The sequence below is a fragment of the Dendrobates tinctorius genome, unplaced genomic scaffold, assembly GCF_039654945.1.
Source record: "Dendrobates tinctorius isolate UK_male_01 unplaced genomic scaffold, ASM3965494v1 ptg000432c, whole genome shotgun sequence".
NCBI lineage: Eukaryota > Metazoa > Chordata > Amphibia > Anura > Dendrobatidae > Dendrobates > Dendrobates tinctorius.
The window spans coordinates 1,637,272-1,663,798 of NW_027362095.1; the positions used below are offsets into that span (position 1 = coordinate 1,637,272).

Genomic DNA, 26,527 nt, shown 5'->3' on the forward strand with positions numbered 1-26,527 from the left:
CACGTTCACCTCACACGCGAACGGTCCCCAGTTCGAAACTGGATAGAAGCATGACATTAGGCGTTGATATTAAAGCTTTTGACGTTGAGTCTTTGTTCTCGATGGCTCGTCATGACCACAGTAACATCCTGCAGCTGGTTTCTGTAGTGTAGTGGTTATCACGTTCGCCTAACACGCGAAAGGTCCCCAGTTCGAAACTGGGCAGAAACACGCTGTTACCCTTTCGTATCCAAGCTTTTGACTTTCGGTTCTTGATCTCGATTGCTTGTTGTCACCACAGTAAGCGCTTGCATCCGGTTTCTGTAGTGTAGCGGTTATCACGTTTGCCTCACACGCGAAAGGTCCCCAGTTCGAAACTGGGCAGAAACACAGCTTTTTCTCTTGGAAAACGATCTTTTTGACTTTCAGTGCTTGTTCTTTATTGCTTGCCATGACCACAGCATTTTTTGTTTGTTTGAATCGGTTGGTTTCTGTAGTGTAGCGGTTATCACTTTCGCTTTACACGCGAAAGGTCCTCAGTTCGAAACTGGGCAGAAACACAGCGTTCCTCTCGCAAGCTAGTGCTTTTGACAATGAGTGCTTGATCTTTAATGCTTGCCATGACCACAGTAAACGCTCTTGTCTGGTTACTGTAGTGTAGTGATTGTCCTGTTTGCCATCCTCCTGAAAGTTCCCTGTTTTGATCCCGGGCAGAAACATGTGGCTTTTCTTTATTTTGATCACAAACGTATATTGTTGGCTTAATTAGCCTTAGTTAGCATATTCTATTGCTGGTTTAATGAGCATTACTTTTACCAATGTGATTATTTCTACCCGTTTTTGCTTTTGGCAAGCATGTGTGTTTTTGACAGTGTCTAAGTGTTCCTAATTCAGGTAACACCTGATAGGATCAAGGTGCGAAAGCAGGCATCTAGGTGCTTTTTCTTTTTGGCTTTTGGACAAAGGCATGAGAATGTTTTGTGGAGCATGGTTTTGTTTCCCTGTTTGTTCTTTTTCTCCAATAGCCTGACAAATGAAAGGTTCCTGTGTTGCAAAATGCACTTTGTCCTGTCTTCAGACATAGAGGAAGACCTCTTGACTTTGGCTGGCTGTTTTTTTCTTTTTCAAGTTCATTTCAGCATGTTTAAACATCTTTAGCTTTGCATGGAGTTTCTGAAGTGTAGTGGTTGTCACGTTCACCTCACACGCGAATTGTCCCCAGTTCAAAACTGGATAGAAGCACGACATTAGGTTTTGATATTAAAGCTTTTGACGTTGAGTCTTTGTTCTCGATGGCTCGTCATGACCACAGTAAACTTCCGCAGCCGGTTTCTGTAGTGTAGTGGTTATCACGTTCGCCCAACACGCGAAAGGTCCCCAGTTCGAAACTGGGCAGAAACACGCTGTTACCCTTTGGTTTCCAAGCTTTTGACTTTCAGTTCTTGATCTTGATTGCTTGTTGTCACCACAGTAAGCGCTTGCATCCGGTTTCTGTAGTGTAGCGGTTATCACGTTCGCCTCACACGCGAAAGGTCCCCAGTTCGAAACTGGGCAGAAACACAGCTTTTTCTCCTGGAAAACGATCTTTTTGACTTTCAGTGCTTGTTCTTTATTGCTTGCCATGACCACAGCATTTTTTGTCTGTTTGAATCGGTTGGTTTCTGTAGTGTAGCGGTTATCACGTTTGCTTTACACGCGAAAGGTCACCAGTTCGAAACTGGGCAGAAACACGCTGTTACCCTTTGGTATCCAAGCTTTTGACTTTCAGTTCTTGATTGCTTGTTGTCACCACAGTAAGTGCTTGCATCCGGTTTCTGTAGTGTAGCGGTTATCACGTTCGCCTCACACGCGAAAGGTCCCCAGTTCGAAACTGGGCCGAAAAAAAACTTTTACTCTTGGAAAACGATCTTTTTGACTTTCAGTGCTTGTTCTTTATTGCTTGCCATGACCACAGCATTTTTTGTTTGTTTGAATCGGTTGGTTTCTGTAGTGTAGCGGTTATCACGTTCGCTTTGCACGCGAAAGGTCCTCAGTTAGAAACACAGCGTTCCTCTTGCAAACTAGCGCTTTTGACAATGAGTGCTTGATTTTTAATGCTTGCCATGACCACAGTAAACTCTCTTGTCTGGTTACTATAGTGTAGTGATTGTCCTGTTTGCTATACTCCTGAAAGTTCCCTGTTTTGATCCCGGGCAGAAACATGTGGCTTTTCTTTATTTTGATCACAAACGTATATTGTTGGCTTAATTAGCCTTAGTTAGCATATTCTATTGCTGGTTTAATGAGCATTACTTTTACCAATGTGATTATTTCTACCCGTTTTTGCTTTTGGCAAGCATGTGTGTTTTTGACAGTGTCTAAGTGTTCCTAATTCAAGTAACACCTGATAGGATCAAGGTGCGAAAGCAGGCATCTAGGTGCTTTTTCTTTTTGGCTTTTGGACAAAGGCATGAGAATGTTTTGTGGAGCATGGTTTTGTTTCCCTGTTTGTTCTTTTTCTCCAATAGCCTGACAAATGAAAGGTTCCTGTGTTGCAAAATGCACTTTGTCCTGTCTTCAGACATAGAGGGAGACCTCTTGACTTTGGCTGGCTGTTTTTTTCTTTTTCAAGTTCATTTCAGCATGTTTAAACATCTTTAGCTTTGCATGGAGTTTCAGAAGTGTAGTGGTTGTCACGTTCATCTCACATGCGAACGGTCCCCAGTTCGAAACTAGATAGAAGCATGACATTAGCCGTTGAAATTAAAGCTTTTGACGTTGAGTCTTTGTTCTCGATGGCTCGTCATGACCACAGTAACCTTCTGCAGCTGGTTTCTGTAGTGTAGTGGTTATCACGTTCGCCTAACACGCGAAAGGTCCCCAGTTCGAAACTGGGCAGAAACACGCTGTTACCCTTTGGTATCCAAGCTTTTGACTTTCAGTTCTTGATCTCGATTGCTTGTTGTCACCACAGTAAGCGCTTGCATCCGCTTTCTGTAGTGTAGCCGTTATCACGTTCGACTCACACGTGAAAGGTCCCCAGTTCGAAACTGGGCAGAAACACAGCTTTTTCTCTTGGAAAACGATCTTTTTGACTTTCAGTGCTTGTTCTTTATTGCTTGCCATGACCACAGCATTTTTTGTTTTTTTTGAATCGGTTCGTTTCTGTAGTGTAGCGGTGATGTTCGCTTTACACGCGAAAGGTCCTTAGTTCGAAGCTGGGCAGAAACACAGCGTTTTGCTTTTGAAGAAACTGCACATCCAGTTGGAAGAATGTCTCAAGTGGGGTACCACAGGGCTCTGTCCTGGGCCCTGTATTGTTCAACATCTTTATCAACGATTTAGATGAAGGAATTGAGGGTAAACTGATTAAATTTGCTGATGACACAAAGCTAGGAGGGATAGCTAATACTAGAGAAGAGAGAGAGAGGATTCAAAAAGATTTAAATAAACTGGAGAAGTGGGCAGCAACTAACAGAATGGTTTTTAACAGGGAGAAATGCAAAGTACTACATCTGGGCAATAAAAATGGAAAAAGCATATATAGAATGGGAGGAATAGGGCTAAGTGACAGCACATGTGAAAAAGACTTGGGTATACTAATAGATCACAGACTGAATATGAGTCAACAGTGTGATGCAGCAGCAAAAAAGGCAAATGCAATTCTAGGATGTATTAACAGAAGCATACAGTCTAGATCACGTGAAGTCATTATTTCCCTCTACTCCTCTTTGGTCAGACCTCATCTGGAATATTGTGTCCAGTTTTGGGCACCACATTTTAAAAAAGACATCAACAAACTGGAGCAAGTTCAGAAAAGAGCGACCAGAATGGTGACCGGTCTGCAAACCCTGTCTTATGAGGAAAGGTTGCAGGATTTGGGAATGTTTAGTTTGCAAAAGAGAAGACTGAGAGGAGACTTAATAGCTGTCTACAAATATCTAAAGGGCTGTCACATTGTAGAAGGATCAACTTTATTCTCATTTGCACAAGGAAAGACTAGAAGCAATGGGATGAAACTGAATGGGAGGAGACACAGATTAGATATTAGAAAAAACTTTTTGACAGTTAGAGTGATCAATGAGTGGAACAGGCTGCCACGAGAAGTGGTGAGTTCTCCTTCAATGGAAGTCTTCAAACAGAGGCTGGACAGACATCTGACTGGGATGATTTAGCGAATCCTGCTTTGAGCAGGGGGTTGGACCAGATGGCCCAGGAGGTCCCTTCCAACTCTACGATTCTATGATTCTATGATTCTATGATTCTTGCAAACTAGCGCTTTTGACAATGAGTTCTTGATCTTTAATGCTTGCCATGACCACAGTAAACGCTCTTGTCTGGTTACTGTAGTGTAGTGATTGTCCTGTTTGCCATCCTCCTGAAAGTTCCCTGTTTTGATCCCGGGCAGAAACATGTGGCTTTTCTTTATTTTGATCACAAATGTATATTGTTGGCTTAATTAGCCTTAGTTAGCATATTCTATTGCTGGTTTAATGAGCATTACTTTTACCAATGTGATTATTTCTACCCGTTTTTGCTTTTGGCAAGCATGTGTGTTTTTGACAGTGTCTAAGTGTTCCTAATTCAAGTAACACCTGATAGGATCAAGGTGCGAAAGCAGGCATCTAGGTGCTCTTTTTTTTTGGCTTTTGGACAAAGGCATGAGAATGTTTTGTGGAGCATGGTTTTGTTTCCCTGTTTGTTCTTTTTTCCAATAGCCTGACAAATGAAAGGTTCCTGTGTTGCAAAATGCACTTTGTCCTGTCTTCAGACATAGAGGAATACCTCTTGACTTTGGCTGGATGTTTTTTTCTTTTTCAAGTTCATTTCAGCATGTTTAAACATCTTTATCTTTGCATGGAGTTTCTGAAGTGTAGTGGTTGTCACGTTCACCTCACACGCAAACGGTCCCCAGTTCGAAACTGGATAGAAGCATGACATTAGGCGTTGATATTAAAGCTTTTGACGTTGAGTCTTTGTTCTCGATGGCTCGTCATGACCACAGTAACCTTCCGCAGCCAGTTTCTGTAGTGTAGTGGTTAACACGTTTGCCTAACACGCGAAAGGTCTCCAGTTCGAAACTGGGCAGAAACACGATGTTACCCTTTGGTATCCAAGCTTTTCACTTTCAGTTCTTGATCTCGATTGCTTGTTGTCACCACAGTAAGCACTTGCATCTGGTTTCTGTAGTGTAGCGGTTATCACATTCGCCTCACATGTGACAGGTCCCCAGTTCGAAACTGGGCAGAAACACAGCTTTTTCTCTTGGAAAACGATCTTTTTGACTTTCAGTGCTTGTTCTTTATTGCTTGCCATGACCACAGCATTTTTTGTTTGTTTGAATCGGTTGGTTTCTGTAGTGTAGCGGTTATCACGTTCGCTTTACACGCGAAAGGTCCTCAGTTCGCAACTGGATAGAAGGATGACATTAGGCGTTGATATTAAAGCTTTTGACACTGAGTCTTTGTTCTCGATGGCTCGTCATGACCACAGTAACCTTCGGCAGCCGGTTTCTGTATTGTAGTGGTTATCACGTTCGCCTAAAGCCTCTTTCACCCATCAGGTTTTCGCCGTCAGGCGCGATCCGGCGCTTTTGACAGAAACCGGATCCGGCGAAATGCAATGCCTGCTCCGGTTCCCCCCCAATTGACTTGCATTTGCGCCTGATCGCGCCGGATGGCCATGCGTTTCATCCGGTTTTCGCCGGATCCGGCAATGTGTCGCGATCCGGCGTCTGGAAAAAACGGCTACTGTAACGTTTTTTGTCTCCGTCGAAAAAGCCGGACACGCCGGATCCGGCACGTCCGGCTTTTTCACACAATGAGCGCCGCAATGAGCCGGATCCGGCGGCCGAATCCGGTTTTTTGGTCTGAGCATGCTCAGTAGCTCTGCCCACAGGAGATATATAAAAGCAAGACAATGGGACCCTCAGCCACACCCAACATGCCACCCAAGCCAAGAACCAGGAGCAGGAGAAGGCAGCAGACATCTGCAGCAGCAGCACCATCAGCACCACCACAAATGGAGCAGCAAATGGAACATGCTGAGGAGGGGAGTCCAGCAGCAGATAAGAGACGGTAATTATCAAATCCCCCATTCCTCCAAACTAGGGCCATGGAATATCAAGATATTCATTGGCCCTTTGTTTCTCTTTATTCAACAGCCGCCAAAGAGATGCAGCAGCAGCAGAAATGGCATCACTGGCAGCAGCAACAGCAGCAGCAATACCCACAGCCATGGAGTCTGTCCATCAACAGGACAGCACGTCTTCTTCTGGGAGCCCTCCCTCGCATCGTCAGCGTTTGACGGTAAGTTTTTATTTCCAAAATCCATCATCTCTGTAATATATGTCTATTCATTGCCTTTTATTTCAAAACAGGAATCACAAGATGAAGAGGAGCTCCCAGAAGAAGAAGGAAGGGGTGGACAGACACCTGGAGTGGGCTCACAATTGGTAAGTTTTTTGCATCAAACGCAGAAACACAACATCACACTACACACAACACATAGAAAACAACGTTCTGCAGACCACACACAGCAAACAAATGCCTACATCCAAATACATAACATTTTTTGTTTTTTTCTCTAGTCTTCCCAATCTGGTGCTCGGCCAAGAGGTCCTCGCAGTGCCTCCCAGGGTCGTCGGCAACAGCAACGCGGCGGTCACCATCGTGTAAGTATAAATATTTTTGCTTTGTTTTTTTGCACTTTTTATTTCATTTCTTTTGTGGAGGCTAATTATGTTATTTTTGTCTTTTTCTTTAACAGCCTTCACAGCGTGCTCCCGACTCTGACGGTGAGGATGGAGGGATTGATGTGGACCGCCTCATCGATCTCATCAGAGAAAGGGAGCCGCTCTGGAATATGGCTGACCGCCGCCACGCTGACCTGATCGTTACCCGACGACTCTGGGAGGAAATCTGTTCGCTCCTTGTGGGCCGCTGGGAGGACCTCGATGTTCGGGCCCAGATTAAAGAGCGTAAATATATACAGTACCAGTTGCTTGATGTAAACCAGTGTTTCCCGAACTCCAGTCCTCGTGGTCCCCACGGATCATGTGTTCAGGATTTCTATTTACTATGGAAATCCTGAAAACATGACCCCTGGGGACCATGAGGACTGGAGTTTGGGAAACACTGATGTTGTATACTAACCACTCCTTTCTCGTTTCAGGGAACAGAATTGTGAATCGGTGGCGGTCTGTGAGGGATCGTTTCAAGAAGGAGTTCAATAAAGAGATGCGGGCCCCGAGTGGATCTGGAGGACGCAGGAGCAAGTACAAGTACGCACAAGCCCTGTCGTTCCTCCGGGAAACAATGCTCACCAGAAGGTAAATATTACACACCACATGTGAAAAAAAATGTTAGATGTAACTTTTTTTTTTCAGCCAGTGCCATACCATGTCAGTATTTTAATTGTTTTTTTTTCTCTTTATTCCACAGCACGGTGAGCAGCACTCGGGAGCCTGCACGATTGGACCCTTCTGAGGCGATCCCTGAGGAGACCGGCACCGAGGGACACTTCGACCGCCCCGGTACATCTGCACCTTCCCAGCCTTCCCACACATTCGACCCATCTGTCCCATCCACCAGCACAGGAGCATCGTGGCCGCCTACATTACATGAAGCTGCTGGTGAGGAGATCGCTTTCCCTTTACCCCACCCTTCTGCCCCTGCCACCTCTACTACACCTGCGGGTACTGGGCGGCAGCGGCAGAGGGGTCAGGAAAAGAGTTATGCGCAAGAGTTCTTGCATCTGAATGCTTCTTTCCAGAACTGTCTAAAAGTCTTGTCAGAGCAAATCTCCGCAGGCTTTCAGCAGATCAACTCTAGCATTCTGGAGGTGAAGACACTTCTGCAAACCATGCATTCAGAAGCAAGATCTTCGCCAAACCACACCTTTTTCAGGTCTGTTGTGGAGCGCATGGCAACACTATCTCCTACCCAGCAGATGCATGTAATGCATTCGTGCCACGGTGCTCTACAGCAGGTTACCTCCCAACCTCCACCTCCCACGACTGTAGTTCCTCCACCTGCACCCCCTCCAGCCACTTTCCATCCTCCCCCTCCTATTACATCTGCACCCCCTCCAGCCACTTTCCATCCTCCCCCTCCTATTACATCTGCACCCCCTCCAGCCACTTTCCATCCTCCCCCTCCTATTACATACCAGCAACCTCACCAGTACCAGCAACCTCCCCAGTACCAGACATCTCCCCACTTCCAGCAACCTGCCCCATACCAAACTCCTTCCCCGTACCAAACTCCTTCCCCGTACCAAACTCCTTCCCCATACAACTTTCCATCAACATCATCTGCTCCTACAGTCCCTGCCCAACCCTCCACTCCACCGCCCACCACCTCTTCTGCCTCCAACATGTCCACCCATTCTGTAGCTTTTTCCACACCTTCACCTCTAACTGTTCCTTCCCCACCACGATCCCAGTCCTCTCTCCACACACCCAGTGTCGAAGTGTCCCGCAGCCCCTCCAGCAGTATTTCCACCCCACACTACACAGATTTGTAATTTTTTTTTTTTTTTAATAAAAATGCCCATTGGGTTTAAAACCTTTATTAAAAAAGTTTTTTGCACTTTAAAAACATTTAAAAAAAAAAAAAAAATTTAAATAAAAGTTAAATTATCGTTTCACAATGGTTGTCTGTCTTTTCTTTCTGCGGCGAACTATGTTTAAAAAAAAGGTTAAATACAGGGTATTTCAAAGGTAAAAAGGTATTCAAAACCAGGTATGTAACTGTGGGTAAATTTTAGCTTTTTGCCACAGTTGTGTTCCTGGTTGTGTTTGAAGCAAAGTATTTCACCTAAAAAGTTGTGTTTATTGTTGGTGATTTCCTAACAATGTGCACAACTTTTGTTAAAAGGTGAAATACTTTGCATAAAACACAACCAGGTACACACCTGTGGCTTAAAGCTAAAAATAGTAGACCATGACAAGATAGCCAACTTTGGTTGGCAAAGGTATATACTGTTGGTCCAGAAGGTACACAAGTTTGGTTAGGGCACAAATCTTTCACACTCTGTCATCCTGCCAGTGTACTCTGCCTTGAGGGTCAATTTTAAAAACCGGATAATCGTAATCCGTCGAAAAACAGATAGAAAAACGGATGAACCGGATGAGACGGATCCGGTTTTGTCTGTCAAGAACAAGACGGATCCGGCAGAAAACCGGATCCGGCACATCAGGTTTTACAAAACATTTGCCGGATCCGGCATTCCGGCACGACGCCGGATCGCGCCTAACGCCGAAAACATGATGTGTGAAAGTAGCCTAACACGCGAAAGGTCCCCAGTTCGAAACTGGGCAGAAACACGCTGTTACCCTTTGGTATCCAAGCTTTTGACTTTCAGTTCTTGATCTCGATTGCTTGTTGTCACCACAGTAAGAGCTTGCATCCGGTTTCTGTAGTGTAGCGGTTATCACGTTCGCCTTACACGCGAGAGGTCCCCAGTTCGAAAGTGGGCAGAAACACAGCTTTTTTTCTCTTGGAAAATGATCTTTTTGACTTTCAGTGCTTGTTCTTTATTGCTTGCCATGACCACAGCATTTTTTGATTGCTTGAATCGGTTAGTTTCTGTAGTGTAGTGGTTATCACGTTCGCTTTACACATGAAAGGTACTCAGTTCGAAACTGGGCAGAAACACAGCGTTCCTCTTGCAAACTAGCGCTTTTGACAATGAGTGCTTGATCTTTAATGCTTGCCATGACCACAGTAAACGCTCTTGTCTGGTTACTGTAGTGTAGTGATTGTCCTGTTTGCCATCCTCCTGAAAGTTCCCTGTTTTGATCCCGGGCAGAAACATGTGGCTTTTCTTTATTTTGATCACAAACGTACATTGTTGGCGTAATTAGCCTTATTTAGCATATTCTATTGCTGGTTTAATGAGCATTACTTTTACTAATGTGATTATTTCTACCCGTTTTTGCTTTTGGCAAGCATGTGTGTTTTTGACAGTGTCTAAGTGTTCCTAATTCAAGTAACACCTGATAGGATCAAGTTGCGAAAGCAGGCATCTAGGTGCTTTTTCTTTTTGGCTTTTGGACAAAGGCAAGAGAATGTTTTGTGGAGCATGGTTTTGTTTCCCTGTTTGTTCTTTTTCTCCAATAGCCTGACAAATGAAAGGTTCCTGTGTTGCAAAATGCACTTTGTCCTGTCTTCAGACATAGAGGAAGACCTCTTGACTTTGGCTGGATGTTTTTTTCTTTTTCAAGTTCATTTCAGCATGTTTAAACATCTTTAGGTTTGCATGGAGTTTCTGAAGTGTAGTCGTTGTCACGTTCACCTCACACGCGAACGGTCCCCAGTTCGAAACTTGATAGAAGCATGACATTAGGCGTTGATACAAAAGCTTTTGACGTTGAGTCTTTGTTCTCGATGGCTCGTCATGACCACAGTAACCTTCCGCAGCCGGATTCTGTAGTGTAGTGGTTATCACGTTCGCCTAACACGAGAAAGGTCCCCAGTTCGAAACTGGGCAGAAACACGATGTTACCCTTTGGTATCCAAGCTTTTGACTTTCAGTTCTTGATCTCGATTGCTTGTTGTCACCACAGTAAGGGCTTGCTTCTGGTTTCTGTAGTGTAGAGGCTATCACTTTCACCTCACACGCGAAAGGTCCCCAGTTCGAAACTGGGCAGAAACACAGCTTTTCTCTTGGAAAACGATCTTTTTGACTTTCAGTGCTTGTTCTTTATTGCTTGCCATGACCACAGCATTTTTTGCTTGTTGGAATCGGTTGGTTTCTGTAGTGTAGCGGGTATCACGTTAGCTTTACACGCGGAAGGTCCTCACTTCGAAACTGGGCAGAAACACAGCGTTTCTCTTGCAAACTAGCGCTTTTGACAATGAGTACTTGATCTTTAATGCTTGCCATGACCACAGTAAACGCTCTTGTCTGGTTACTGTAGTGTAGTGATTGTCCTGTTTGCCATCCTCCTGAAAGTTCCCTGTTTTGATCCCGGGCAGAAACATGTGGCTTTGTGTATGTGTATGTGCATGTGTATTTTTGACAGTGTCTAAGTGTTCCAGGGGAAGAGTCTTGAGGAGATCATTTGCATATTCCCAGTGCCTTCTGGGATAAGTGAAGAGTCTCCGTGAGCTCAACGATCACTGGGTTTTGGCCGTTGCAGCTGAAAAGAGGAAATCGGAAAATTTTTTGCTCATCTTTCATCATTTTTAAGAAATCTCAAGATGGAAGAGGCCAGGAGCCATTTGGTGAGCTGCATTTCTTGCTACATGTTTACAGATTTACCAGTGGAAAAGCCAAACTTCACATGCCACAAATGCAAGCTTGTGACCCTGTTGGAGGAAAAGTTGCAAAATCTCGAAGAGAGGTTAGCTACGTTGAAGATCATTAAGGAAGGTGAAGAGTTCTTGGACAGGGCAGAATTATCTCTTCATGTTACAGAAAGAGAAGAAATTCGAAGTGCACCTGAATAAACAGAGGAATGGAGACATGTGACCCAGAGAAGCAGGAGGATCAGGAGGCAGTCAGCACCCATACTGCTCAGAAACCAGTACCAGGCTCTCACGCAGGAAAATGATGACGAAATACATCAGGATAAGACTTTGCCAACAAACAGCAACCTTGTACGCCTTCAGAGTCCTCCTAGATGGAGAAAGAAAAATGTTGTGAAGAAGAAACGGAGAGCGGTGGTCATGGGGGATTCCCTGTTGAGAGGAACAGAGGCCGCTATCTGCAGACCGGATATAACTTCAAGAGAAATGTGCTGTCTTCCAGGTGCAAAAATTAAAGATGTGTCTGACAGGATATCAGGACTCTTCAGACCTACAGATGACTATCCATTCCTGCTACTACATGTGGGAACAAATGACACCGCAAGAAACGACCTGGAAACCATCTGCAGAGACTTTGAAGACTTAGGCAAGAAAGTGAAAGAACTGGGAGCGCAGGTGGTCTTCTCTTCCATCCTCCCAGTGGATGGCCATGGAACAAGGAGGTGGAATAAGATTCTGCAGGTGAACAACTGGCTACGTCGATGGTGCCGTCAGCAACGATTTGGATTTCTGGATCACGGAGTGAACTACTTATACGATGGACTACTTGCTAGAGATGGGGTGCACCTTACGAAGACTGGAAAGCAGGTATTTGGAAGTCGCCTTGCTACACTTGTAAGGAGAGCTTTAAACTAGAACAACATGGGAAGGGAAGCAAAAGACCAGAAAAAGCCATACACCTGACAAATGCTATTGAGAACTCTGCTATTAGAAGTGGAAAGGAAGAACAAAGACGAAAGAATCTAATTAATAAAAATATTGGAGAAAGAGAAACCAATCACAAACTAAAATGTTTCTATACTAATGCACAAAGCATGGGCAACAAACAAGGAGAATTGGAACTACTAACACAGGAAAAGAAATATGATGTCATTGGAATCACCGAAACTTGGTGGGACAATACACATGATTGGAATACAAGACTAGAAGGATACAACTTATTTGCAAGAAACAGACTTGATAAACGAGGAGGGGGTGTCGCATTGTATGTTAGAAACGCGTATATCTGCACAGAGATTGAAGCTTCAGAGACTGGGAGTTCTGTGGAAACTGTTTGGGTAAGAATACAAGGACAGAACAATGGAAAGGACACCATTGTAGGCATTTACTACAGGCCGCCTGTGCAAGCTGAAGATATGGATGAACTCTTTATGCATCAAATGGCCAAGTTCTCCAAAAAATATGACATAGTTGTCATGGGAGATTTCAACTATCCAGACATTTGTTGGGAATCTCTCTCAGGCAAAACTAACAGGTCAAGGAAATTCTTATCCTCTCTTGCTGACAACTTTATCTTCCAAAAGGTAAGGGAGAAAACAAGGGGAACTGCTACCTTGGATCTAATCCTTATAAAACAGGGAGGAAATGGTTGAGGAGGTAAAAGTGGCTGGGACCCTAGGAGGTAGCGACCATGCTATTTTAGAATTTTGGATAACTAGAGGCGGAAGACCTGTGAAGACTCAGACGTCAAGGTTAGATTTCAGAAAGGCAGATTTTAAGGGATTCAGAAAGAGAATTGGAGGGATCCAATGGCTGGATATCCTTAAAGACAAAAATGTCCAGGAAGGATGGGAAATCTTGAAAAATGAAATTCTCAAAGCACAGTTGTTAACAATTCCGAAAAGAGGGAAGAATAGGAAGCATTTAAGGAAACCAGGATGGATGAACACAGAACTTAAGCACATGCTAAAAAGGAAGAAAAAAATGTTTATAAAATGGAAAGAGGGAGGCATATCTAAAGAAGAATATAATTCTGTCTGCAGAACCTGCAGGGCACAAATCAGATTAGCTCAAGCTGAAAATGAATTGAGGCTTGCAAGAGATGTCAAAAGCAATAATAAAGGATTTTGGGGATATGTCAAAAGTAAAAGAAAAGTCAAAGATGCTATAGGATTTTTACAGGATGAAAATGATGAAATGGTAAGACAGGATGTTGAGAAGGCTGAACTTTTAAATTCCTATTTTGCATCTGTTTTCTCTCAGAAAGGAAATGTAACATCAACTGTTATTCACTGTGCTATTAAGGGAATAGAAGAATCCAGGATATCTATAAACAGAAAGATAGTGAGAAAACACTTAGCTAACCTAAATGAATTCAAGTCTCCAGGTCCAGATGAATTACACCCCAGAGTACTGAAGGAGATAGCAGAAGAAATTTTTGAACCCCTCTCCATAATCTTTGAAAATTCTTGGAGAACAGGAGAAGTGCCAGAAGACTGGAGAAGAGCAAATGTTGTTCCTATCTTCAAAAAGGGGAAGAAGGTGGACCCAGGCAACTATAGGCTGGTGAGTCTGACTTCTATACCAGGAAAGATCTTTGAACAAATTATTAAACAACATGTATGTCAATACCTGGATAAGAATGAAGTGATTAAACAGAGTCAGCATGGGTTTCTAACTAATAAGTCATGTCAGACTAACTTAATTTCCTTCTATGACGGTATCACTGATTGGGTGGATCAAGGAAATGCTGTAGATATAGTATATCTTGACTTCAGCAAAGCATTTGACAAAGTCTCTCATACAATCCTTATTGAAAAAATGACTAAGTATGGAATGGACAAGGCAACTGTTAGGTGGATTCATAACTGGCTTAGTGATCGGACCCAAAGAGTGGTCGTAAATGGCTGCACATCCAGTTGGAAGAATGTCTCAAGTGGGGTACCACAGGGCTCTGTCCTGGGCCCTGTATTGTTCAACATCTTTATCAATGATTTAGATGAAGGAATTGAGGGTAAACTGATTAAATTTGCTGATGACACAAAGCTAGGAGGGATAGCTAATACTAGAGAAGAGCAGTTCGAAAGTGGATAGAAGCATGACATTAGGCGTTGATATTAAAGCTTTTGACGTTGAGTCTTTGTTCTCGATGGCTCGGCATGACCACAGTTACCTTCCACAGCCGGTTTCTGTAGTGTAGTGGTTATCACGTTCGCCTAACACGCGAAAGGTCCCCAGTTCGAAACTGGGCAGAAACACGCTGTTACCCTTTGGTATCCAAGCTTTTGACTTTCAGTTCTTGATCTCGATTGCTTGTTGTCACCACCACAGTAAGCACTTGCATTCGGTTTCTGTAGTGTAGCGGTTATCACGTTCGCCTCACACGTGACAGGTCCCCAGTTCGAAACTGGGCAAAAACACAGCTTTTCTCTTGGAAAACGATATTTTGGACTTTCAGTGCTTGTTCTTTATTGCTTGCCATGACCACAGCATTTTTTTTTTTTTTTTTTTAAATCCGTTGGTTTCTGTAGTGTAGCGGTTATCACGTTGGCTTTACACGTGAAAGGTCCTCAGTTCGAAACTGGACAGAAACACAGTGTTTCTCTTGCAAACTAGCGCTTTTGACAATGAGTGCTTGATCTTTAATGCTTGCCATGACCACAGTAAACGCTCTTGTCTGGTTACTGTAGTGTAGTGATTGTCCTGTTTGCCATCCTCCTGAAAGTTCCCTGTTTTGATCCCGGGCAGAAACATGTGGCTTTTCTTTATTTTGATAACAAACGTATATTGTTGGCTTAATTAGCCTTAGTTAGCATATTCTATTGCTGGTTTAATGAGCATTACTTTTACCAATGTGATTATTTCTACCCGATTTTGCTTTTGGCAAGCATGTGTGTTTTTGACAGTGTCTAAGTGTTCCTAATTCAAGTAACACCTGATAGGATCAAGGTGCGAAAGCAGGCATCTAGGTGCTTTTTCTTTTTGGCTTTTGGACAAAGGCATGAGAATGTTTTGTGGAGCATGGTTTTGTTTCCCTGTTTGTGCTTTTTCTCCAATAGCCTGACAAATGAAAGGTTCCTGTGTTGCAAAATGCACTTTGTCCTGTCTTCAGACATAGAGGAAGACCTCTTGACTTTGGCTGGATGTTTTTTTCTTTTTCAAGTTCATTTCAGCATGTTTAAACATCTTTAGCTTTGCATGGAGTTTCTGAAGTGTAGTGGTTGTCACGTTCACCTCACACGCGAACGGTCCCCAGTTAGAAACAGGATAGAAGCATGACATTAGGTGTTGATATTAAAGCTTTTGACGTTGAGTCTTTGTTCTCGATGGCTCATCATGACCACAGTAACCTTCCGCAGCTCGATTCTGTAGTGTAGTGGTTATCACGTTTGCCTAACACGCGAAAGGTCCCCAGTTCGAAACTGGGCAGATACACGCTGATAGGCTGGTTTCACATTTACGTTTTTTTTCGCTGTATTTTAGCGCTAAATAGCGCATGCGTTTTTTTTCTCCTATACTTTGCATGGGATGCGCTTATGTGCGCATACACATGCGTTTGTACTCTTTTTACCGCGCATGCGTTTTTTTGCGGTATGCGCTCGGGCGCACAAAATGCAACCTGTTGCATTTTTTGAGCGTCCGACTTGCCTCAAAACAATGCATGCACGCGCAATGCATTTTTTTACAGCAAGACACCCATTATAAGTCTATGGTGAGCATATGTGCGCATTGGCATGCTTATGTATGCTTTTTTTGCACATGCGTTTTTTTTTTTACCATTAGTTTAGACAATGGAATTTAGGGGTTTGGGTTAGAGTTAGGGTTAGTTAAGGGGGTTTAGGGTTAGGGTTAGGGTTAGGGTCAGGGTTAGGATCAGGGTATGGTTTGGTTAAGGGTTAGGGTTAGGGTCAGGGTCAGGGTTAGGGTTAGGATCAGGGTATGGTTTGGTTAAGGGTTAGGGTTAGGGTCAGGGCTAGGGTCAGGGTCAGGGTTAGGGTTAGGATCAGGGTATGGTTTGGTTAAGGGTTAGGGTTAGGGTCAGGGTCAGGGTTAGGGTTAGGGTTAGGATCAGGGTATGGTTTGGTTAAGAGTTAGGGTTAGGGTTAGGGTCAGGGTTAGGGTTAGGGTTAGGGTCAGGGTCAGGGTTAGGGTCAGGGTTAGGGTCAGGGTTAGGGTTAGGGTCAGGGTCAGGGTTAGGGTTAGGGTTAGGGTCAGGGTTAGGGTTAGTAAAGTCATGGTTTGGGTTAGTGTGAGAGGCCACCTAATGTTGGAAAAAACCGCAAACGCGGTAAAAACGCACTAAAAACGCATACAAACGCATAAAAACGCTGCATTTTTTCATGCATGCTCATAAAAATGCTTGAAAAAAACGCAGCATCTGTATGCTTTTTTATGCGTTTTTTAAACTAGCCTTACCCTTTGGTATCCAAGCTATTGACTTTCAGTTCTTGATCTCGATTGCTTGTTGTCACCACAGTAAGTGCTTGCATCCGGTTTCTGTAGTGTAGCCGTTATCACGTTCGCCTCACACGTGACAGGTCCTCAGTTCGAAACTGGGCTGAAACACTGCTTTTCTCTTGGAAAACGATCTTTTTGACTTTCAGAGCTTGTTCTTTATTGCTTGCCATGACCACAGCATTTTTTGGTTTTTTTTTAATCGGTTGGTTTCTGTAGTGTAGCGGTTATCACTTTCGCTTTACACGCGAAAGGTCCTCAGTTCGAAACTGGGCAGCAGGGCCGCCATCAGGGCATTACTGCCCTTACTACTGTATGGGGCCCCATGAACAGTAGCAAAAGGAGGGGCCCGGAAGCGCTGGCAGGCTGGGCCCTCCTCTCTTGATACTGCTGTTTGGGCTACAGGTGCAATAGGTCATGGCCGCTGCAAGCCAGATACCTAACAACACCGCGGTGATTTAAAGATACACCTACAGTGTTGTTAGTGAATGCGGCGGCCAGAATTCAGTGCTGTACCTTTAAAGCAGCAGCAGGACCAAGTGCATCATGGTCCTGACGCAGGTCATGTGACACACTGCGCGCTCTTCTTCATTCTCCAGCAGAGCAGCAACATGTCATGTTTCTGGGAGACAGAAGATGCTGAAATCGGCAGAGGCAGAGGAGGTGGGCAGTGTGCCAGGACTTGCAGGAAGTTGCAGAGGGGAGTGAGGTGAGGAGATGGCAATCTGCTGAGGAGATGGGAGGTTGCTGAGGTGAGGAGATGGGAGGCTGCTGAGGTGTGGAGATGGGAGGTTGCTGAGGTGTGGAGATGGGAGGCTGCTGAGGAGAGGAGATGGGAGGCTGCTGAGGAGAGGAGATGGGAGGCTGCTGAGGTGTGGAGATGGGAGGCTGCTGAGGTGTGGAGATGGGAGGCTGCTGAGGTGTGGAGATGGGAGGCTGCTGAGGAGAGGAGATGGGAGGCTACTGAGGTGAGGAGATGGAGGCTGCTGAGGTGAGGAGATGGGAGGCTGCTGAGGTGAGGAGATGGGAGGCTGCTGAGGTGTGGAGATGGGAGGCTGCTGAGGAGAGGAGATGGGAGGCTACTGAGGTGAGGCGATGGAGGCTGGTGAGGAGATGGGAGGCTGCTGAGGAGAGGAGATGGGAGGCTGCTGAGGTGAGGAGATGGAGGCTGCTGAGGAGATGGGAGGCTGCTGAGGAGAGGAGATGGGAGGCTGCTAAGTTGTGGAGATGGGAGGCTGCTGAGGAGAGGAGATGGGAGGCTGCTGAGGTGTGGAGATGGGAGGCTGCTGAGGTGTGGAGATGGGAGGCTGCTGACGTGTGGAGATGGGAGGCTGCTGAGGAGAGGAGATGGGAGGCTACTGAGGTGAGGAGATGGAGGCTGGTGAGGAGATGGGAGGCTGCTGAGGAGATGGGAGGCTGCTGAGGAGATGGGAGGCTGCTGAGGAGATGGGAGGCTGCTGAGGTGAGGAGATGGGAGGCTGCTGAGGTGTGGAGATGGGAGGCTGCTGAGGTGTGGAGATGGGAGGCTGCTGAGGTGTGGAGATGGGAGGCTGCTGAGGAGAGGAGATGGGAGGCTTCTGAGGTGAGGAGATGGAGGCTGGTGAGGAGATGGGAGGATGCTGAGGAGATGGGAGGCTGCTGAGGAGATGGGAGGCTGCTGAGGAGATGGGAGGCTGCTGAGGTGAGGAGATGGGAGGCTGCTGAGGAGAGGAGATGGGAGGCTACTGAGGTGAGGAGATGGAGGCTGGTGAGTAGATGGGAGGCTGCTGAGGAGATGGGAGGCTGCTGAGGAGAGGAGATGGGAGGCTGCTGAGGAGAGGAGATGGGAGGCTGCTGAGGTGTGGAGATGGGAGGCTGCTGAGGAGAGGAGATGGGAGGCTGCTGAGGAGAGGAGATGGGAGGCTGCTGAGGAGAGGAGATGGGAGGCTGCTGAGGTGTGGAGATGGGAGGCTGCTGAGGTGTGGAGATGGGAGGCTGCTGAGGTGAGGAGATGGGAGGCTGCTGAGGTGTGGAGATGGGAGGCTGCTGACGTGTGGAGATGGGAGGCTGCTGAGGAGAGGAGATGGGAGGCTACTGAGGTGAGGAGATGGAGGCTGGTGAGGAGATGGGAGGCTGCTGAGGAGATGGGAGGCTGCTGAGGATATGGGAGGCTGCTGAGGTGAGGAGATGGGAGGCTGCTGAGGTGAGGAGATGGGAGGCTGCTGAGGAGAGGAGATGGGATGCTGCTGAGGAGAGGAGATGGGAGGCTGCTGAGGTATGGAGATGGGAGGCTGCTGAGGTGTGGAGATGGGAGGCTGCTGAGGAGAGGAGATGGGAGGCTGCTGAGGTGTGGAGATGGGAGGCTGCTGAGGTGAGGAGATGGGAGGCTGCTGAAGAGATGGGAGGCTGCTGAGGTGAGGAGATGGGAGGCTGCTGACGTGTGGAGATGGGAGGCTGCTGACATGTGGAGATTGGAGGCTGCTGAGACGACCAAAAAAATCTAGAATTCCACTTTTTTCAATTTCAACGCACTTTGAATTTTTTTCCCATTTTCGAGTGCGCTATTTGATAAAGCCAATCATGTCATTCAAAAGTACAACTCGTCCTGCAAAAAACAAGCCCTCACACGGCCATATTGATGGAAAAATAAAAAGTGGGTATATATGACTGGGAAACATCTTTATTTGGGAAACTAGCTGAAGAGCCCGGCGCTGCCCGGGCATAGTAACTAACTGTGGTTAGTTATAGCAAATTATAATTATCCGCCATCCCATAGTCCCGTGCTCATATACCCATCATACATATCCTCCATCCCATAGTCCCATGCCCATATACCCATCATACATATCCTCCATCCCATAGTCCAGTGCCCTTATACCCATCATACATATCCTCCATCCCATAGTCCCATGCCCATATACCCATCATACATATCCTCCATCCCATAGTCCAGTGCCCTTATACCCATCATACATATCCTCCATCCCATAGTCCCATGCCCATATACCCATCATACATATCCTCCATCCCATAGTCCCATGCCCATATACCCATCATACATATCCTCCATCCCATAGTCCGGTGCCCATATACCCATCACACATCCTCCATCCCATAGTCAACCATAGTGACATCATAATGAGGGGCGGGGCTTGATGCGCACACACTGGTTCCCCAGTATGCAAATAGGGGCATTATAACATCACAATGAGGGGCGGGGCTTGACGCGCACACACTTTTTCCTCATTATGTAGATAGGGGCAAAATTGGTGAATTGGAACGCACGGGGTTAAAATTTTGCCTCACAACATAGCCTAGGACACTCTCGGGTCCAGACGTGTGACGTGTGACATTTTGTGGCTGTAGCTGCGACGGTGCAGATGCCTATCCCGGACATACACACACACACTTTGAGCTTTCTATATTAGATTGTTCTGCGCTCGCACTGCGGTGCATGGACTGGGCGCCGATCTCCTGGCCTGCATCCTCATACATGCTGTGAGGCTGCTGAGTTCTAGTCAGGAGACCGGCGGCCCGTCCATGTACTGCGGTCCGAGCGCAGATCGATATCCACCGACAGCTTCATACATGTACAGAAAACAATACAATAATCTACAATCAGAAATACAGATTATAAAAAAAATCACAATCTGGTTTCAATTATTTTTTAAAAAAGTATGTGACTCATTTCCTTAACCCCTTACCTACAATTGATGTAATATTCCGTCCATGTGACCCTGGACCTAATTACCATGGACGGAATATTACGTCATCGCGATCAGCGGCGCCCACGTGGTGAGCGCCGCTGATCGCGGCCGAGTGTCAGCTAATTATCATAGCTGACACCCGGCACAATGTGTCAGGGGCGGTCACGGACATGATCGCGGTGTACCGGGGGTTAAAAGGAAGCATCGGCAGGGAGGGGGCTCCCTCCGTGCATCCCTGAGCCCCCCACGGCAGCGCAATGTGCAGTGCTGCTGCGGGGGGCTCTTTCCCTGCAGGTCCCCGGATCCAATATGGCGACGGGGACCTCCGGGGGCCTGCAGGAAGCTGGCTTCCTCAGTGCCTGCAAAGCGCAGGCATGAGGAAGCCTGTGCAGTGCCTGTGACAGATCGCTGATCTGTCACAGTGATCTGTGATGTGACAGATCAGCGATCTGTCACAGGACAGTTATGTCCCCCCTGGGACATTGTAATAAAGTAAAAAAAAAATTAAAAAAAGTGTAAAAATAATAAAAAAAAATCGCTAAATAAATTCAAAAAAAAAAAAAAAATATTCCCCAAAAAATTCATTTTTTGCAAATAAAAAAACCCAAAAACAATAAAAGTACACATATTTGGTATCGCCGCGTCCGTAACGACCTGCCCTATAAAACTGTCCCAATAGTTAACCCCTTAAGTGAACCCCTTAAAAAATAAAAATAAAAAACGAAGCAAAAAGTAATGATTTATTATCCTACCGCCGAACAAAAAGTGCAATAACGCGCGATCAAAAAGACGCATATAAATATCCATGGTACCGCTGAAAACGTCATCTTGTCCAGCAAAAAACAAGCCACCATACAGCATCATCAGCGAAAAAATAAAAAAGTTATAGCTCGCAGAATAAAGTGATGCAAAAATAATTATTTTTTATATAAAATTGTTTTCATTGCATAAAAGCGCCAAAACATAAAAAAATGACCTACATGAGGTATCGCTGTAACCGTACTGAACCGAAGAATAAAACTGCCTTATAAATTTTACCGCACCCGGAACGGCATAAACGCACCACCCAAAAGAAATTCATGAAACGCTGGTTTTTGTTCATTCTGCGTCCCAAAAAACGAAATAAAAAGCAATCAAAAAATGTCACATGCCCAAACATGATACCAATAAAAGCGTCAACTCGTCCCGCAAAAAATAAGACCTCACATGACTCGGTGGGTCAAAATATGGAAAAATTATAGCTCTCAATATGTGGTGATGCAAAAACTATTTTTACAATAAAAAGCGTCTTTTAGCGTGCGACAGCTGCCAAACATAAAAACCGCCATAAATAGTAAATCAAACCCCCCGTTATCACCCCCTTAGTTAGGGAAAAATAATAAAATTAAAAAAATGTATTTATTTCCATTTTCCCATTAGGGCTAGGGTTAGGGCTAGGGCTAGGGTTAGGGCTAGGGTTAGGGTTAGGGTTAGGGCTAGGGTTAGGGCTAGGGTTAGGGTTAGGGCTAGGGTTAGGGCTAGGGTTAGAATTGGGGGTTTCCACTATTTGCGTACATGAGGTGCTCTCCAAACGCAACATGGCGTCTGATCTCAATTCCAGCCAATTCTGCGTTGAAAAAGTCAAATGGTGCTCCTTCCCTTCCAAGCTCTGCCATGCACCCAAACAGTGTTTTACCCCCTCATATGGGGTATCATCCTACTCAGGACAATTTGCAAAACTACTTTTGGGGTCCTATTTCTCCTGTTGCCCTTAGGAAAATAAAAATTTTGGGGCAAAAATATCATTTTTGTGGAAAAAAAATGTTTTGTTATTTTCACGCCTGGGCGTTATAAACTTCTGTGAAGCCCTTGTGGGTTCAAAGTTCTCACCACACATCTAGATAAGTTCTTTGGGGGGTCTAGTTTCAAAAATGGGGTCACTTGTGGGGGGTTTCCACTGTTTAGTTACATCAGGGGCTCTCCAAACGCGACATGGCGTCCGATCAGAATTCCAGCCAATTTGCATTGAAAAAGTCAAACGGCGCTCCTTCCATTCTGAGCTCTGCCATGCGCCGAAACAGTGGTTCCCCCCCACATATCAGGTATCAGCGTACTCAGGACAAATTGCACAATAATTTTTGCAGTCCAATTTCTCCTGTTACCCTTGGTAAAATAAAAAAAATTGAACCTGAAGTAATTTTTTTTGTGAAAAAAAGTTAAATGTTAATTATTTTTAAATATTCAAAAAATTCCTGTGACGCACCTGAAGGGTTAATAAACTCCTTGAATGTGGTTTGTGAATGTGGCACCTTAAGGGGTGCAGTTTTTAGAATGGTGTCACTTTTGGGTATTTTCTATCATATAGACCCCTCAAAGTGGCTTCAAATGTGATGTAGTCCGTAAAAATAAAATGGTGTTGCAAAAATGAGAGATCGCTGGTCAACTTTTAACCCTTATATCTTACTAACAAATAAAAATTTTGGTTCCAAAATTGTGCTGATGTAAAGTAAACATGTGGCAAATGTTACTTATTAAGTTTTTTGTGTGCCATATCTCTGTGGTTTAAGGGCATAAAAATTCAAAGTTGGAAAATTGCGGAATTTTCAAAATTTTCGCCAAATTTCCGTTTTTCTCACAAATAAACGCAAGTTATATGAATGAAATTTTACCACTAACATGAAGTACAATATGTCACGAGAAAAGAATGTCAGAATCACCGGGATCCATGGAAGCGTTTCAGAGTTATTACCTCATAAAGGGACAGTGGTCAGAATTGTAAAAATGGGCCCGGTAGTTAACGTGCAAACCACCCTTGGTAGTGAAGGGGTTAAAGAAAAAGAAAAATATACCTAAACAGAGTATTGGGTATTTTAACAAATGATTAATAAGTTACAGTACAGTAGAGCTCATCCAAAAGAGTCTACCTTGTTGTGGTGGCGGCTTAAAATTCTTTTGGCCAGAACAAAAGCTGCTGGCTATATGTATGATCTGGGAAATGTTAATGTGTGATTGGTGAGGACGTGGTGCAGAAGTGGAGTTTTTCCAAGAGTGGGTAGTGGGACTCTTGAGGGGTGGAGGCAGGGCTGGGGTGGAGCCTGGACGGAGTCTCAAGGGGGTCCAAACATTTTTACAGTATGGTGCCCTGAAATTCCTAATGGCAGCCCTGCTGGGCAGAAACACAGCGTTTCTCTTGCAAACTAGCGCTTTTGACAATGAGTGCTTGATCTTTAATGCTTGCCATGACCACAGTAAACGCTCTTGTCTGGTTACTGTAGTGTAGTGGTTGTCCTGTTTGCCATCCTCCTGAAAGTTCCCTGTTTTGATCCCGGGCAGACACATGTGGCTTTTCTTTGTTTTGATCACAAACGTATATTGTTGGCTTAATTAGCCTTAGTTAGCATATTCTATTGCTGGTTTAATGAGCATTACTTTTACCAATGTGATTATTTCTACCCGTTTTTGCTTTTGGCAAGCATGTGTGTTTTTGACAGTGTCTAAGTGTTCCTAATTCAAGTAACACCTGATAGGATCAAGGTGCGAAAGCAGGCATCTAGGTGCTTTTTCTTTTTGGCTTTTGGACAAAGGCATGAGAATGTTTTGTGGAGCATGGTTTTGTTTCCCTGTTTGTTCTTTTTCTCCAATAGCCTGACAAATGAAAGGTTTCTGTGTTGCAAAATGCACTTTGTCCTGTCTTCAGACATAGAGGAAGACCTCTTGACTTTGGCTGGCTGTTTTTTTCTTTTTCAAGTTCATTTCAGCATGTTTAAACATCTTTAGCTTTGCACGTAGTTTCCGAAGTGTAGTGGTTGTCACGTTCATCTCACACGTGAACGGTCCCCAGTTCGAAAATGGATAGAAGCATGACCTTAGGCGTTGATATTAAAGCTTTTGACGTTGAGTCTTTGTTCTCGATGGCTCGTCATGACCACAGTAACCTTCCGCAGCCGGTTTCTGTAGTGTAGTGGTTATCACGTTCGCCTAACACGAGAAAGGTCCACAGTTCGAAAATGGATAGAAGCATGACCTTAGGAGTTGATATTAAAGCTTTTGACGTTGAGTCTTTATTCTCGATGGCTCGTCATGACCACAGTAACCTTCTGCAGCCGGTTTCTGTAGTGTAGTGGTAATCACGTTCGCCTAACACGCGAAAGGTCCACAGTTTGAAACTGGGCAGAAACACGCTGTTACCCTTTGGTATCCAAGCTTTTGACTTTCAGTTCTTGATCTCGATTGCTTGTTGTCACCACAGTAAGTGCCTGCTTCTGGTTTCTGTAGTGTAGCGGTTATCATGTTTGCCTCACACGCGAAAGGTCCCCAGTTCGAAACTGGGCAGAAACAAGGCTTTTCTCTTGGAAAATGATCTTTTTGACTTTCATTGCTTGTTCTTTATTGCTTGCCATGACCACAGCATTTTTTGTTGTTTTGAATTGGTTGGTTTCTGTAGTGTAGCCGTTATCATGTTCGTTTTACATGCGAAAGGTCCTCAGTTCGAAACTGGGCAGAAACACAGCGTTTCTCTTGTAAACTAGTGCTTTTGACAATGAGTGCTTGATCTTTAATGCTTGCCATGACCACAGTAAACGCTCTTGTCTGGTTACTGTAGTGTAGTGATTGTCCTGTTTGCCATCCTCCTGAAAGTTCCCTGCTTTGATCCCGGGCAGAAACACGTGGCATTTCTTTATTTTGATCACAAACGTATATTGTTGGCTTAACCCCTTCCTGACATGAGACGTACTATCCCGTCCACAGTACCCGGGCCCGTATGACCGGGGACGGGATAGTACGTCTACCGCGATCAGCGGCGCCCACGTGGTGAGCGCCGCTGATCGCGGCCGGGTGTCAGCTGATTATCACAGCTGACACCCGGCACAATGTGTCAGGGGCGGTCACGGACCGCCCCAGACACGTTAACCCCTTGCACACTGCGATCAAACATGATCGCGGTGTACCGGGGGTTAAAGGGAAGCATCGGCAGGGAGGGGGCTCCCTCCGTGCTTCCCTGAGCCCCCCACGGCAGCGCAATGTGCAGCGCTGCTGCGGGGGGCTCCTTTCCTCCAGGCCCCCGAATCCAAGATGGCGACGGGGGCCTTCGGGGGCCTGGGGAAGCTGGCTTCCTCAGTGCCTGCAAAGCGCATGCATGAGGAAGCCTTGTGCACTGCCTGTGACAGATTGCTGATCTGTCACAGTGATCTGTGATGTGACAGATCAGCGATCTGTCACAGGACAGTGATGTCCCACCTGGGACTATGTAATAAAGTTAAAAAAAATATTAAAAAAAGTGTAAAAATAAATTAAAAAAAATCGCCAAATAAATTAGTAAAAAAAAAAAAAAATATTCCCCAATAAATTCATTTTTTGAAAATAATAAAAAAAAAAACAATAAAAGTACACATATTAGGTATCGCCGCGTCCGTAACGACCTGCCCTATAAAACTGTCCCAATAGTTAACCCCTTTAGCGAACCCCTTAAAAAACAAAAATAAAAAACGAAGCAAAAAATAATGATTTATTTTCATACCGCCAAACAAAAAGTGCAATAACGCGCGATCAAAAAGACGCATATAAATATCCATGGTACCGCTGAAAACGTCATCTTGTCTCGCAAAAAACAAGCCGCCACACAGCATCATCAGCGAAAAAATAAAAAAGTTATAACTCGCAGAATAAAGCGATGCAAAAATAATTATTTTTTATATAAAATAGTTTTCATTGCATAAAACTGACAAAAACATAAAAAAACGACATAAATGAGGTATCGCTGTAACCGTACTGACCCGAAGAATAAAACTGCTTTATCAATTTTACCGCACGCGGAATGGTGTAAACGCACCCCCCCAAAAGAAATTCATGAAACGCTGGTTTTTGTTCATTCTGCGTCACAAAAATCGGAATAAAAAGCGATCAAAAAATTTCACATGCCCGAAAATGGTACCAATAAAAACGTCAACTCGTCCCGCAAAAAATAAGACCTCACATGACTCGGTGGATCAAAATACGGAAAAATTATAGCTCTCAATATGTGGTGATGCAAAAACTATTTTTACAATAAAAAGCGTCTTTTAGCGTGTGACAGCCGCCAAACATAAAAACCGCCATAAATAGTAAATCAAACCCCCCGTTATCACCCCCTTAGTTAGGGAAAAATAATAAAATAAAAAAAGTATTTATTTCCATTTTTCCATTAGGGTTAGGGCT

General features: G+C 44.8%; 10 non-coding genes across 10 annotated transcripts; all 10 read left to right on the top strand.

Annotated features, from left to right (window-relative positions):
- The first annotated feature begins 137 nt into the window (after positions 1 to 137).
- TRNAV-AAC (transfer RNA valine (anticodon AAC)) lies at positions 138 to 210 on the top strand. Its single transcript has one exon. It is a non-coding gene; the product is annotated as a tRNA-Val (tRNA).
- An 86-nt stretch (positions 211 to 296) lies between these two features.
- TRNAV-CAC (transfer RNA valine (anticodon CAC)) lies at positions 297 to 369 on the top strand. The gene has a single exon. It is a non-coding gene; the product is annotated as a tRNA-Val (tRNA).
- Positions 370 to 466: 97 nt separating this feature from the next.
- TRNAV-UAC (transfer RNA valine (anticodon UAC)) lies at positions 467 to 539 on the top strand. Its single transcript has one exon. It is a non-coding gene; the product is annotated as a tRNA-Val (tRNA).
- Positions 540 to 1,307: 768 nt separating this feature from the next.
- TRNAV-AAC (transfer RNA valine (anticodon AAC)) lies at positions 1,308 to 1,380 on the top strand. Its single transcript has one exon. It is a non-coding gene; the product is annotated as a tRNA-Val (tRNA).
- Positions 1,381 to 1,466: 86 nt separating this feature from the next.
- TRNAV-CAC (transfer RNA valine (anticodon CAC)) lies at positions 1,467 to 1,539 on the top strand. Its single transcript has one exon. It is a non-coding gene; the product is annotated as a tRNA-Val (tRNA).
- A 97-nt stretch (positions 1,540 to 1,636) lies between these two features.
- Positions 1,637 to 1,709, top strand: TRNAV-UAC (transfer RNA valine (anticodon UAC)). Its single transcript has one exon. It is a non-coding gene; the product is annotated as a tRNA-Val (tRNA).
- A 1,080-nt stretch (positions 1,710 to 2,789) lies between these two features.
- Positions 2,790 to 2,862, top strand: TRNAV-AAC (transfer RNA valine (anticodon AAC)). The gene has a single exon. It is a non-coding gene; the product is annotated as a tRNA-Val (tRNA).
- A 6,510-nt stretch (positions 2,863 to 9,372) lies between these two features.
- Positions 9,373 to 9,445, top strand: TRNAV-UAC (transfer RNA valine (anticodon UAC)). The gene has a single exon. It is a non-coding gene; the product is annotated as a tRNA-Val (tRNA).
- Positions 9,446 to 14,397: 4,952 nt separating this feature from the next.
- Positions 14,398 to 14,470, top strand: TRNAV-AAC (transfer RNA valine (anticodon AAC)). The gene has a single exon. It is a non-coding gene; the product is annotated as a tRNA-Val (tRNA).
- Positions 14,471 to 24,597: 10,127 nt separating this feature from the next.
- TRNAV-CAC (transfer RNA valine (anticodon CAC)) lies at positions 24,598 to 24,670 on the top strand. The gene has a single exon. It is a non-coding gene; the product is annotated as a tRNA-Val (tRNA).
- Positions 24,671 to 26,527: the final 1,857 nt, after the last annotated feature.